The sequence below is a fragment of the Eschrichtius robustus genome, chromosome 8 (assembly GCF_028021215.1).
Source record: "Eschrichtius robustus isolate mEscRob2 chromosome 8, mEscRob2.pri, whole genome shotgun sequence".
Lineage (NCBI taxonomy): Eukaryota > Metazoa > Chordata > Mammalia > Artiodactyla > Eschrichtiidae > Eschrichtius > Eschrichtius robustus.
The window spans coordinates 126,473,010-126,482,161 of NC_090831.1; positions in this window are offsets into that span (position 1 = coordinate 126,473,010).

The following is a 9,152-nucleotide window of genomic DNA, read 5'->3' on the forward strand; positions in this document are numbered from 1 at the left end:
TGGTTAAAAGTATTAATCTAAGTACATGAGCAATTATATATCAATGCAAATATGAACACGGTAAAAATATGTAAATAATGTTAACTAATTCACAAAATAACATTTCAGATAACAAAAGCATCTAGAGATCTCCATATCCCTAGTAATTAAAATATATATAAATTAAAATGAGGCTACTATTTTGATCTATAAGATTGGAAAGATCAATCTTTTAAATTCAATGTTCTTTTCAGCAAAGGAACAAAGTCTCACCGCTGCTTAGGGAAGTACAAATGTATACAAACACTCTAGAAATGAATTTGGAACTATATGCACAAAACTCTGGGGGAGAATTGTTTTCTTTTAGAAATGTTTTGAAAAAATAATTAGATAAATTTACAAAAATGTTTGTAAAGAGAGGTTCATTGTAACCGGAAAAAACAGAAAACAAAAAACCAAGCAATATCCAAACCTAAACAGCCATTCTCTAGAGATGGTGTCTTTATACATGCAACATAGTCAACTGAGAAAAGCGTTCCATTTTTGTTTTAAAAAACTAAACAATAATATGTCAAAATTTCATCAGAAAAAGTTTGTTTACTGTGGTTACTAAATACCAATATTTAGACATTGAAGGTGGGAGTGATTTGCACTTTTTGTTTTCATGTGTGCTTATCTATTTTGTCTGATTTTCTGTAATGGTGATCTGAATTGCAAGGGTGTTCCTCCTGGGAACCTGTAGTGTACACCCTAGGAGCTAGAGCAGGAGAGGAAGAAAAATGTTATTGACATGTTAGTGGCTCAGTACCGGCCTTCCTCAGGCTGCCTAGCCAACCTATGTATACCTTCATCCGATTTTCTTTTATGGCAGGAAAAAGAAAATCTAAATTCTTTAAGACTCAGAGAATAATTTCATAGTATCTATTTTATAGACATTAAATCTCAAAACCCCAAAGCTGTATTACTCCGTTAAAGCTTGTGGGTGTGGTTTGGGGACTTTTTTTCTTTTAAAGCATGGATCCCCTGGCCTATTGGTAGCATTTAGTGAACTATATTCTGTAGCTACCAATTGAATGACCAGTTCAAACTGAGGACAGTATAGACTTTTCATCCATCAGGGGGTCTGTAGATTTTCTGGACCAAATTATTAATAAGTGCAAAAGTTTCACTGGGAAAAGAGCCAGGTGAGAAGAATCCCATTAGCTCAGTGATTCTGAAATTTACCAGTTTCATTGCCCACTTTATACCCTATTCTGTTGTTTCACAACATCTCTGCAATCACAGGTGCTTTGCAATGATGGCATCTCACAATCAGTGCTGGCCCCTGGGACACAGTCATCATTGCCTGTACATGGTACACCTGGTCAGGGGAGTTCATGCTGTCATAACTTTGAGTTCTGTGGATTACTGTAGCTACTTGTGTTGGGTTCAATTCCTATCAAATTCCTTCCTGTTGTTACCGGAAAATCTTCAGTTGACACCTCGGGTAAGAAAGTACCAGTGTTGTTATTGGTGCTTTGAAGAAAATCTAGCTAACAATAGTGGAGAAACCTTTTAAGAAATACTGCGTCATTAGTGCTGTGAGGCTCCAGAAGATGCCACTCTGTCTAAAATTACAAGTACTGATAAGACATTGTGTCATACTTTAGTTGCACTGTGTTTTTGTCAATGTGTTTTTAAAAAAATTTTATTGAAGTGTAGTTGATTTACAATGTTGTGTCAATTCTGCTGTACAGCAAAGTGATTCAGTTTATATATATATATTCTTTTTCATATTCTTTTCCATTATGGTTTATCACACAATATTGAATATAGTTCCCTGTGCTATATAGTAGGACCTTGTTGTTCGTCTATCCTATATATAATAGTTTGCATCTACTAATCCCAAACTCCCAATCCTTTCCTTCCCCACCCCCCGCCTTGGCAACCACCAGTCTGTTCTCTATGTCTGTGGTAAATGTCTTAACATAAAATAATGTGTCTTACAATCAATGGTGTCTTAAATTCAATCAAACAAGGAACATGTTTTGTACTGTCTCCTTTACTATCCTAAAATAGATTTCCTAAATAATAAAGCTACCTACGTACATAATTTTCAAAAATCAATATAATCATCTATCTCCAATATGACAGACAAATGAAAGGATATTAATATGTATCCTCTAGGAGAATGATTTCGTGCAACCATAACCATATACATAATGGAGTAGTCAAATATTTGTATCTACCTGTGGTGACAGTAACACCGATTTAAGAGATTTAAGAGAAATGAGATAATCAGAAGCTATTCTTTACAAGAAGTACATGAAAACAAAATGCACAGTACAGGTGGGTGCTAGTGTAAAAAGTAATGCTACAGTAAACAATAACGAGTAAGCATTGTTTGTATTGATGAGACAAAGAAGAAAATAACCTTAAATGAGGTGGAGATAACACACCTTGGAAAATTATAAACCGTTGAAATGGAAATAATGAGAGAGTGTTTTCACAGAAGAGCTGAGATTTATTTACAAGTGTAATGTCAACAAAATTGCCTTTGTTGTGACGTGGGATGGGACCGTGACAACTATCATTGAAAATATATTTACTGTTAGGAAATTCTTCTAAAAGTCCAGGTGTGAATCAGTTCTCTACAACTTAAAAAGATCTTGAAGATAATATACAATGCTTTTCGCAGGTCAACTGGAAAAAATTATAACACAGGCGCCTGTAGAGAACTTGTGTAAACTTCTGAGGGTGTTATCTGAGGAGGACAGGAAAAATAACAGCTAATCCCAAAACAAATAAATATTACAGTAGCTAATTTTCATAAGTTTATATCACTATGCTATATAAGTTTTAAGATGTGTAAGTTGGCAGTAATATGAAATATTTTAAAAAATCACCTTTATTAATGAAATTCAATGAGATCCCTGCCTTTCATGTGACTTCATCAGTGTGATTGTATTTGATTTTAAGTCTCCCAGAAGGAGTCTCAAATCTCCTCTCTTACATCATGGCAACTGGGTCCACATGCTTTTGTATAGCATCTGCTATCACTTTTCTACTAACTATGACATTGAAAATTTTACAATGCATTAAGTAGAGGTACGAAGTGAATAAATTATTCCATTACTCAAGACAGTATCTTTAATCCATTGACTCATCCCTCTCCACAATAATATTCTCTCAAATGTTTGTATTTTTATGTAACTTCTTGTAAAACATTTCCATGATAACTATGCACTCATCTCAGTCTATTTAGGCTGCTATAACAAAAATACCATAGGGTGGGTGATTTTTAAACAAAAAAAATTTATGTCTCACAGCCTGGGAGCTGGGAAGTCCAAGATCAAGGCACCGGCAGATTTGGTGTCTGGTGAGGGCCCCTTCCTGGCTCGTAGGACTCTGTCTTGTCACCGTGGCCTCACGTGGCAGAAGGGAAGAGGGAGCTCTCTGGGTCTCTTTTATAAAGGCACTAATCTCATTCATGAGAGCCCCGCCCTCATGACCTAATAACCCCCAAAGGCCCCACCTCCTAACACCGTCACACTGGGAATTAGGTTTTAACCTATGAATTTTGGACATATGAACAGTCAGTTCACAGGGGTACTAAAGTATTGAAAATATACCATCCACAGTAGATTCCATCTACTGTGGACAATTTTGTAGAATTGACCTGTGTGTTGAAGAACAGTTAGCATAATTTTTACCAATTTATTAAAAGCCAGTAGCATCCCTAATTAAAAATACTCTCAGAGGTTTACAAAACACTCCAGTTAGGGGTAGTATCGCCCCCATGGAGAACCACCGCAGTCACTAGCCCTGGGAGCAGAGTGGAAAGTGAGTAGGAAGTAGGCAACCTGGAACTCTGTCCTCAGTCCACAAGTAGTACTGGCTGCATGATTGTTCTACTGCATGTTTCTCGAGCATATTTCAATGGGGGAGGACATTGTGACCAGGTTGGACCCTTCAGGTAATTAAGTAATGAACCTTAGTAGATTGAAGAACAAAACAAGACAAAATTTTAACCTAAGACATCCTTCACTATAAATTAGGACCTGCATTTTATTTTATTATTATTTTTTTACCTATCAATAATTACCTTATTTTTTTAACATCTGTATTGAAGTATAATTGCTTTACAATGGTGTGTTAGTTTCTGCTTTATAACAAAGTGAATCAGCTATACATATACATATATCCCCATATCTCCTCCCTCTTGCGTCTCCCTCCCTCCCACCCTCTCTATCCCACCCCTCTAGGTGGTCACAAAGCAGTGAGCTGATCTCCCTGTGCTATGCGGCTGTTTCCCACTAGCTATCTATTTTACATTTGGTAGTGTATATATGTCAATGCCACTCTCTCACTTTGTCCCACCCTTCCCCCTCCCCGTGTCCTCAAGTCCATTTTCTACGTCTGCATCTTTATGCCTGTCCTGCCCCTAGGTTCTTCAGAAACATTTTTGTTTGTTTGTATTTTTAGATTCCATATATATGTGTTAGCATACGGTATTTGTTTTTCTCTTTCTGACTTACTTCACTCTGTATGACAGACTCTAGGTCCATCCACCTCACTACAAATAACTCAGTTTCATTTCTTTTTATGGCTGAGTAATATTCCATTGTATATATGTGCCACATCTTCTTTATCCATTCATCTGTTGGTGGACACTTAGGTTGCTTCCATGTCCTGGCTATTGTAAATAGAGCTGCAATAAACATTGTGGTACATGACTCTTTGAATTATGGTTTTCTCAGGGTATATGCCCAGTAATGGGATTGCTGGGTCATATGGTAATTCTATTTTTAGTTTTTTAAGGAACCTGCATATTGTTCTCCATAGTGGCTGTATCAATTTACATTCCCACCAACAGTGCGAGAGGGTTCCCTTTTCTCCACACCCTCTCCAGCATTTATTGTTTGTAGATTTTTTGATGATGGCCATTCTGATGGTGTGAGGTGATACCTCATTGTAGTTTTGATTTGCATTTCTCTAATGATTAGTGATGTTGAGCATCCTTTCATGTGTTTGTTGGCAATCTGTATATCTTCTTTGGAGAAATGTCTATTTAGGTCTCCTGCCCATTTTTGGATTGGGGTGTTTGTTTTTTTGATATTGAGCTGCATGAGCTGCTTGTAAATTTTGGTGATTAATCCTTTGTCAGTTGCTTCATTTGCAAATATTTTCTCCCATTCTGAGGGTTGTCTTTTTGTCTTGTTTATGGTTTCCTTTGCTGTGCAAAAGCTTTTAGGTTTCATTAGGTCGCATTTGTTTATTTATTTTTTTATTTCCATTTCTCTAGGAGGTGGGTCAAAAGGATCTTGCTGTGATTTATGTCATAGAGTGTTCTGCCTATGTTTTCCTCTAAGAGTTTTATAGTGTCTGGCCTTACATTTAGGTCTTAAATCCATTTTGAGTTTATTTTTGTGAATGGTGTTAGGGAGTGTTCTAATTTCATTCTTTTACATGTAGCTGTCCAGTTTTCCCAGCACCACTTATTGAAGAGGCTGTCTTTTCTCCATTGTATACTCTTGCCTCCTTTATCAAAAATTAGGTGACCATATGTGTGTGTGGGTTTATCTCTGGGCTTTCTATCCTGTTCCATTGATCTATATTTCTGTTTTCATGCCAGTACCATACTGTCTTGATTACTGTAGTTTTGTAGTATAGTCTGAAGTCTGGGACCCTGATTCCTCCAGCTCCGTTTTTCTGTCTCAAGATTGCTTTGGCTATTTGGAGGACCTGCATTTTAGTCAGAGACTCAAGTCAGTCCAAAATGGCATGCTCTTCTTCCCAGGAAATCTGGACAAAAAAGTGAAGGGACAGGACTTCCCTGGTGGCCCAGTGGTTAAGAATCCGCCTGCAAATGCAGGGGACATGAGTTCGAGCCCTGGTCCGGGAAGATCCCACATGCCGCGGAGCAACTAAGCTCCTGCACCACAACTACTGAGCCTGCGCTCTAGAGCCTGCAAGCCACAACTACTGAAGCCCGCGTGCCTGGAGCCCGTGCTCCACAACGGGAGAAGCCACTGCAATGAGAAGCCCGCGTACTGCAACAAAGAGTAGCCCCCACTCTCCACAGCTAGAGAGGGCCCGTGTGCAGCAATGGAGACCCAACGCAGCCAAAAATAAATTAAAAAAAAAAAAAAAAAGAAAAGAAAAGTGAAGGGACACATCCCACAACCTTCTCCCTACACCCTTGGGATTGGCAGATGAAAGTGGCATCTCATTATTTTGGAACTTCAGCATTTTAATCCAACTCAGACTGCACAGGAAAGTTTCTGTTATTTGTTTTGGATGGCAACACAGCCAAGTATCTGCTAATTCCAGTAGACAGTCACTTGGGGGGAGTGATCCCAGGCATAGCCAATGCCTCCTTAGACATAGTAAGAAGGAATCATGGAAACACACACACACACACACACACACACACACACACACACACACACTAATGGACACAGTGCCATAAGGATCTACTTTATTCTGACCAGAAAGAATATAAATCAAATTAGAACTGTGTGGGAAATAGACATATGTAGGAAAGGTTCTAGAAGGCTCACTTTTAGGTTGCTTTTTGTCAGTCTTATCAGTACTAACACAAAAAATGATTTATTACTAAAGTGAAACCAAGAGCACTGTGTTAAAGCTCCTTTTTAAAATGGAAATAAATTTGAAAAGCTAGAATTATTAGGATAAAAAATTATAAAAATGTACACATTTACATTTATCTAATTTAGCTATTGTTATATTTAGGAATGCTTCATTTGCTTTAAGTAGAGAAAGCCAGCATTATTCAATAAGTGATCCTGGAACAGTTAGCTTTCTGGAAGAAAATCAATTTAAAAGCTTTGTAGCATACACACATAATATTAAATTCCAGATATAGTAAGAAAAAAAGCCATGCAAAATTAATGGAAATAGTGGGTGGGAAATATATCTTAGGCTTGAGAGTAAAGAAAAGTGTCTCACAGAACACTGAAAGCTTTGAGGGTATAATTTTTTTCAATCCATGGGAACGGAAGGCAAAGTATGAAAAACAGAGCAAATACAACAGGAATTTCATCAAACTAATAACTAAAGAAATGAAGTTTTAATTGATGCCAGTTTAACAAAGATCATTGAAATGATAAACATCATTGGGCAGCATTGTGTATACAGATATATATAGCGAGTACATATATACACTGTGTACATATGTAATATATATGTTTGTTTTATATATACATATGTGTGAAAAAATCTTGAATATATTACGTGAACAAAAGAAGATTAAAATATTGTACATTGTGATATATATGTAGTATATATATCACATATATGTGAGAAACTTGTAAATAATCATCTTCTCCAGGTCTGTTTTCATTCTCCTTGAGGCATCAAACCTACATGGTAGCATCAACACCTCCATCAGTGGGTGACAATTTCCTCTAGAGAACGCTAGAATTAGCAAGATAAATGGAAAATATTCTGCAGAGACATTGGAAATCACTGCCTTCTTAAGGATACCTATAAAGACTTTTTCCTCTGTGTGTACATATTCATAGTGATAAGACCATAATAAAAGCTCAGAAATATTTGTAATTATCTATGTATTTCTAAACTTTATTTGATGTGCTTTGCAACATTGGTGTTTGATCTCATTTTATTTGAGATCTTCTATTAGCTTAATATTTTGAAACAGATTTTCATATTTTTTATCCTTGTGCTTGTCTCAAAGTGAAGAGTCATAATGGCCATGGAATTGTAATATATTCATTTACCAAAACTTTTGGAAAATGTCTTTTATTCTTGTCACATTGAGAAATAGTCCATTAGTTTCGGACTGTATGGGATTCTCTCACACTGTATTCAGTTTATTACTACTTCTTCCAAATTTGAGATTTATATTCTAAATCGGTGTTCTCCCATTACAAGGAAAATGAAGTATGAATGATATTAGGTGGGTGTTTCTTCATAAACGTTCTTGAGAACTTCAGTAAACCGCAGGTCAACCAGTGTTTAATGCCTAGTGTTTACTATTTCTGTTCTGAAGTATTTCAAGCTTTATAATCTTGGGGGGATAAGATATACATGAAACGAGAGAAATATTCAAAGAATGTAGAGCAGGTGAACAAAAGAAGATGAAAATGTGTTGTATACATTTTTTTAAAAGGCAGGTAACATAAACAAAAAACTGTGCGTTAAATTCAGAGAACCCTTGAGTCAGCTTCTGTCCTCAGGGTAGCTGTGAAGGTTATCCGACATTTTTTTTCCAATCTTTTTTTTTCTTACTTTCATACATCTAGCATGTCACTTTATTTTCAAAAAAAAAAAAAAGAAGAATTCTGCTAGGGAGGAAGGGCAGGTATTGATTTATTCCCTCATCCCTAAAGCAGAAGGAGAAATGCATGGAAAATTGAAGTGACCTGCCTAAGGTCAGATAGTTTCATGGCAGTGGCACCGAGATATTGAATTCACTGAGCTGGGGAAGCTTTGGTCTGCAGGAGGCAACTAGGTGGGCCTCCTAGTTGCCCACCAGGGTCCAGGATTGGAATGGGGCAGGTCTGCATATACCTAACCCACCAGCACCTCAGCTGGGACCAGGGGGGAACCCCCAGCACAGAGGCCCCAGCGAGGGTTCAATGAGGTGAAATGAATCATGGAAACTCCAGGCCCAAGTTCAAGGCCCCCTGTGCCTACCAGTGGGGAATTCTTCATAGAATGGGTCATCCTGGGCTTTATTTAGGGGGTTCATTGCTGAGATGCCAACATGGTATTGAGGCCCTGATACAGTACTGTTTCCACATAGAATTCTATCTGTGCTCTAGAAATTTGACAGACACTAAGAAAGAAAAGACAAACAAAAATATTGACTTCTGGCTGATCTCTGAAATCAGCTCCTACACTGGCCTAAAGCATGACATCTGATTATCCCTCTTTCAGCACAAGTTATTACATTCCTTTGTTCAATATTGATGCTTTAAAATACACTAAAATTTCCTCTCTCTGATGGTGCTACCTGCAGTTCCCTGCCTGCTCAGAAAATGCATCGGGAAAGGAAATTTGAATTCTTACTGCTGAAGATAAAATTAGGTTTTAAAGTTTGAAAACTGTAGTAATCATTGGATAAGAAGCCCCCCTCCCCCATGTTTATTCTAAATAATCGGAAAGAAGTATTTCACTGGGTCAGGAAACCCCACTGGCTCTCCATT